Source organism: Rhea americana, unplaced genomic scaffold (assembly GCF_003343005.1).
Source record: "Rhea americana isolate MKP2758 unplaced genomic scaffold, rheAme1 scaffold_35, whole genome shotgun sequence".
In the NCBI taxonomy this organism is placed as follows: Eukaryota; Metazoa; Chordata; class Aves; order Rheiformes; family Rheidae; genus Rhea; species Rhea americana.
The window spans coordinates 4,815,916-4,822,141 of NW_028186479.1; the positions used below are offsets into that span (position 1 = coordinate 4,815,916).

Consider the following 6,226-nt stretch of genomic DNA (forward strand, 5'->3'; position numbering starts at 1 on the left):
GTTCTGCAGTTAGGCTCAGAGAAGCTGCAGMATTTATGTTTGTCCTCAGTTACAAGAACAGGGCTGGAGTTCTTCGCTAGTCCATTTTGACTGAGCAATACATGTCTTACTTCCYCTCTCTCAGCCTGGACTGGCTGGGTAGTAAGTGAAAGCATCTGCAGATGTCACGGTTGGGCGACTTCTTCTTTTCCAGGCGAGGAGCTTCCTCGGGAAGCTGGTGTCAGCGCAGCAGCTTGAGCCCTCGCTGCCCTTGGGGCCTCCCCCAGAAGAGCAGACAGGCTGGGAAGAGTTGGGGCAACGCTGGCAGCCAAGCTGAGACGTTGGTTAGTTGAAGAGGCTGAGAGAGGTGGAGGGCTAGCACMGTGATTTGCTTGCATACGTTTGGCTGCTGGGGCTCACTTGTACGTGAGCCCAGCATGATGCAGAGACGCTGCTGTGTGGGACTCCTGGTGACCTGCCCTGGCCCTGCGTGCTGTGTGGAGTGAGAGGCGCTGGTGTTCGGTGTTGGCCGTCTTTCCCTGACACCTGGAGCCATAGCATTGCATTCATGTTTTAAGCAAGCTGAAGCCAGAATGTGTCATTTTAAGGCATTTTTTACAATTCRGGAAAGGCGAAGTCRTCTGGGTGGGCATAGTTGCAGTCTTTTTCTCTGGGGTAGTGAATGTTTTATAATTTATAGAAAGGAGAACCATGAGAGAAACCACACAGAAGAGCTAACAACCTGGTGGCTAAGACCTGGGATGTGAAGGACCAAAGCTGGCATTCCTGGTCTAAATTGGAGAGAGCAGAGACCTTGCTCTGAACCTCTGATGTCCTAGGGGAACAGCTGGGTTGTTTTCAAACCTTTCCGAGCAGAAGTTTTTATCAAAACTCTGTGACTAACAGACGGTCTGTGTTTCTTGTTTAACCCCGTGAAAAATGCTTTCACTGAAAAATTCCTGACCATCTCTGTGCCTGTTGGTACRCAAGAAGTATGACTCTTCACCTGTGCTAACCCACGTGTTTTGTGTAGTTTCCAGCTAAGCGTAGATGTTAGACGCTTTGCACTTCAATCCTAGGCCAAATGCATCGTTAAATCCTTTCATTTTAGAAGGCATGTGTAGTTTTTATTTTGTTATTTGTTACTTACTTATTTATTTATTTGGAGAAGTTTGKKTTTTTTAAAAATATCTTTGGTAGAAAATAGTGGATGAGACCCTACCCATGTTACATCAATGYGATTCTACTAAAACTRTTCAAGAATTACGGCAGACTAGGTCTCCCAGCACCGGTGAATGCAGACGGCATTTCACCAGTGTATTCTCAGGAAAGCGATCAGAGATCCAGTGGGATTACGTGAGAGTCTCCCAACACAGGAACAATTTGTTCCAGCCCATACAGTGAATAAAACCAGCCCCCCGAAWCTTGAGTTTTGTGACTTGAGACACTCTTTGAATAAAATGAAAGCATTTCTTGCARAGKAGAGTAAGCTAAAAGAAGGTGCCCAGTGCATTCCGGGCAGGTGTGAAYGCTCCTGTATGCCTGAGGTGAGCCRGCACCTTTTTTTTCTCCTGTACCTGACGTTTCCTGCAGGACAGAGTGGGTGGGAGGGTTCCCTTTGTGCTCTCCGGTGTCCTCGTGCAGCCTGYGAGGAGGTGGGTGGCAGCTGCCCYAGATGCTCCTGAAGCTRACTGTGGCTRCTGTCGCTTCCCCAGAGATGCTCTTTTGTTGCAGGAAACTGGGAGCTCCCTTTGCACAAGGGCTCCCAACCGCTTTAGCTYCTGCTTTCTTCATGCTGGGGGCTGAGCATCACTCTTTCCCATCCCACCTGAAGCTATCACCTCATTCAGTTCCTAAATAACATTACCAAGCTTTGCCTGCCCCAGGAGGTGCCAGCACTGTTTGTCCCACTTTTTTTTTCTTTTTTTTCCCCAAGTTTTCTAAGCCAGGGAGCTTGGGGTTGCTCAAAGGAGACTGTGAATTCTGMAGTCTTGTYGTCTGCCGAGGATCAGATAGAGATCCTCAAGTGCAAATACTGAGTGCCTTCCGCTGCGGTGCCTATTGTTACTGTGTCTTATTGCCTTTCTGAGTGACAGATAAACTGTGTGCAAGTAATCAACAGTAACACTTCTTTTTTCTTCTATTCTTTTTTTATTGAGCTGACAACACTTAATGCTTTGTTTTGCTGAAATYGTGTATTTTGCAGTAAGAACTAATAAAACATTTGCAAGGAGCTAAACATTCTTTTATTTCCATTTCTTTTTATTATAGAAGTGCTAGATGACCGTAAGACTATCAAATACCTGGGCTAATTGAAAAACACATTATAACTGCTATTAGAGACATACAAAGAAAAATAAATCAAACCTCACCTYCACATGCACAAGAAAGGAAGATACAGGAAGAATCTTTCCTTTATTGGAAAGATTAAAATCAAAAATTATATCATATTTTTACAAGGACCTAAGCTTGCAAATCTTTGTCATGCTTTTGGCCCCTGCCATCATATATGACTTAATGGAAATAGGTGGTCTACTCACCTAAATATGAAGGTTTTACAATATCCAGTGCTATTTCTAGAATATGAAATCTGTATAACTAWTAGCAGTCTCCCCTGTGTTTGAGGTTATTACGTGAATCTAGCTTGTGTAAAGGAGCATTTTGGAATGGGATTTTTACATTGAAAGGAGGCTTATTTGTTAGCATAATATAAATGCTCTGCTGCTAACTCTGAATCCACTTCCTTTTTGAGAAGCACAAAAATTTCTGTCAGCATATAAAATACTGTTTATTGATAGATGAACTACTAATGCTGTAAAGAGGGTTTTGTACTCAGCTTCTAAGATGCTTTAAGCAATATGTGTGATTTTGGAAGATTCCTAAGTCTTTAGATGATTAAGTAAATGTTGTGATTAAATGTTAGTGGCTGTATGTTTGGGAATGGCTGATAAAARCTAGAGAGATTCTGAGAAACTAAAAACCTTTAAAGTATTGAGGAGATGCTTAGTCAGCATAATGGAAAACGAAATGCAACTCCGATAAAAATAAATRTAACAGTACTGAAATCTGTCATTTTTATAAAAGCTGCTATGTGTTCAACCTTAAGCACTCTGAGAGAAAAGACCTGAGGGTCGTTGGGGATAAGTCAGTGGAAATATCCATCAAGTACATGGCATTATTTAAAAATCTCATAGATTTTTTGAATGTGTTGACCCTTTGTTCCCTTCCTTCAAAAAGGCTCCACAGGAATCAATTCTAATGGGAATCGGTATACTGCCTTTCTATCTAATTGCCACACTGAGCCATGTTATCCAGATCTACTTGTCCCCATTAGAAAGATCCCAGAAATATTCTGGAAGATTAWTGACAAGCACTTTGCAGCTGCAGGGGAAGAATCCCTGCCACGAAGACCTGCAAGGAGTGGAGGAGGAGTGTTACCGTGGTATGTGGGTACGTGTAGGTATGCCTCGTAGGGTCCAGAGTCAGTAAAGTCTTGGACCTTCAGGTGCCATTAAACCGAGTGCTGTATGCCACAGAGGTGTATACGTTTAGATTATCTGTTTTGCAGAGATTAATTAAAAAGCTAATTTTGATCTAACAGCCTTTAAAGACTATAACGTAATTTGGGAAGAGCTACAAAAGACTGAATTTGTTAAAAAGACAGCAACACCTACATAAAGAAATAAGACCAAAAACATCAAGGAGAACTTRGAGGCATGCCAGCTGATGTTGTAAAAGAGATACGGAAAGCTGGCCAGACTCTCCTTTCTGTGCTACAACTGAGCACAAGCGGCTTCGCTATGAAACGAGGACACATCAGCTTTGCTGCAGCAGAGCTGCTCAGCGCCTTGGCCAAACACATCAGYTTTGCTGCAGCAGAGCTGCTCAGCGCCTCCGCCAAACCTACTCAGGGGCATGGAAGGCCAGCAAAGCAAGTGCTCGGGCGCAGAGCTTTTATGACCGTTTTATAGTTTTATAATGTTAGCAGTTATACAAGCTAAGATTACTTCTAAAAGTAATCAAATTATATGGTTTGGGTCATAAACTGATTGCTAATGGGACTCAGGAAGCAATTTTCCCTTGCTGTCTCTGCTCCTCATAGCATGCGTAGCCTGGGGCTCCAGACACAGGGCTGTTAGGCAAAACAGCGGCTCGAGGCAAAAGCATGGAGGCGGCTCCCTTGGGCAGTTACAGCCCAGCAGCCATCTGGGGAAGCAATGACCTTGCCCCGGGAGTCAGGGCAACGTTTCTCGGCTTAGGAGATAGTTACTTCAGTTTGAAGAGCAGCATCCTGCAGTGAAAACTTTTGTTCATTTTCTTTCCACCACTTTTTTTCCTTCCCCCCCCCTTTTTTTTTCTTTTTTTCCCATGGGACACACAGGGTTTTCCCTGGGTAGCCTCTTCTTTGCTCTGGTCCTAGCGGAGTGCCCCCCCGAGGTACCAGGCCCTGCGCTCCTAATGGCTCCGTAAGCAATTCATAGAATCATAGAAACAGTAAGGTTGGAAGGGACCTCTGGAGATCATCTAGTCCAACCTCCCCACTCAGCAGGGTCACCTGGAGCATGTTAGACAAGGTTGCATCCAGGCAGGCCTTGAATATCTCCAGAGAAGGAGACTCCACAACCTCTCTGGGCAACCTGKKCCAGTGCTCCRTCACTCTCACAGGGAAGAAACTCCCCCTCACGGTCAGGCARAACTKCCTGTGCTTCAATTTCTGCCCATTGCCTCTTGTCCTGTCACACGGGACAACTGGAAAGAGTTTGTCCCCRTCCCCTTGACACCCTCCCTTCAGATACTTGTACACATTGATAAGATCCCCCCTCAGTCTTCTCTTCCCCAGGCTGAAGAGGCCCAGCTCTCGCAGCCGTTCCTCATAGGGCAGGTGCTCCAGCCCTCTGATCTTCTTCGTAGCCCTACGCTGGACTCTCTCCAGTAGCTCCTCGCCACCGCAGCCAGGCAGCCTCCAAAGCAGATTGGTCCTGCAGAAGGCAGCTGCAGTACAGTCTGTCAGGTCGGGGTTTTCCCTTTTCTTTTTTTTTTCCTTCCCTCTGACTGGCTTTCATTTTTCTCTGACACTTTTGCATGATATGCGTGTTTTTTTTCCCCTCTCTCTCAAAGTAAGTATTTTCTCTTGTAGGAGTTGACTTGTGTCAGAGTCTGAGCCTATACGGTTCCTCTTTCATAAATACACTCATATATACTCATATATTCATCGTTGTCCGTATGTTACTGTTTACTGACTTTGGAAATAGGAAAGTTAGTAGAGAGTCAAATCTTTTAAAAAATAGGCACTTACTTTAGTTAAGACAGTTGGTCCTTTATGCTGTTGTTAGAAAAATGTTGYGCTAATTGATTTCAGGCACTGCTTTTAAAAGTACTAGTGAGAAAGCCCCCCCTTCGTTATCAGTATTGTATGTAGATACTGGGTTTCAGCTTCAGAATTATTTACTGTTGTTCTTTTGTTGCCAGATGGATCGAATTAATCCCTTATCTTTAACAAAAAAGTAAATAATTAGAATTTTATTCATTGCTTGCCTTCAAAAATAGGTCTATACCTTTATTTTTTTTTCAACCACCTCTATATACTTCCACATATTTTTGGTATGCTTTATTTTCCAACTTCTGTATGTGAGAGATACCATAACCAGGTACCACATTAACAGTAGAGTTTTTCCTATTTTTAAGCTGTGGTCTTCATCCGTGCTGCAGTTCTCTGGTCTGTAAAAGGAAGGTAATACTGGGCAGGCGTCAAAGCCTGTGAAAGTTAATCCCYTTTGATCCCCCCGTTGTTATTGCTGTTGTTTTCAGTAGGTTTGTCAGAAGGCAGCTGCAGTGCAGGCTCTTACGGATGATCATTGCGTAAATTATTATGAGGGAGTTTACGTTAAAAATGTTCTACTTAGTGATCGTCTTGGCTCTCCCATGGGATTAAAGAAGAAGAGCCTGATTGATAGGACAGTGGTGAACCAAAGGCCTATTTAAAATTTTCTGTTTGTGCTCATTCCTCCTGGTTTCTAATGGGTTAAAATGGACACTGGTTCTCAATTAGGTCAGCAGACCTGGATGTCAGTCTTCTTGCTTTCTTCTCCAAATAAAATTTCAAGGAAATTTAGATGTTTCAATAGGAAACTGTCATCTAAGCTTGGCACTACTTTGAATCCAATCTGATTTTTTTTTTTTTTTTGCCCCCCAGTCTAGTTTGGATGGGTGGCCAAATGACTGAAACTATGCTAGAAGACATTTCTGG

At 43.6% G+C, this 6,226-nt stretch overlaps 1 protein-coding gene across 1 annotated transcript in view; it reads left to right on the plus strand.

Annotated features, from left to right (window-relative positions):
* NEK11 (NIMA related kinase 11) overlaps window positions 1-6,226 on the plus strand; it is a 106,236-nt gene that overhangs the window by 40,325 nt on the left and 59,685 nt on the right. The gene's annotated exons all lie outside the window — the stretch shown is intronic.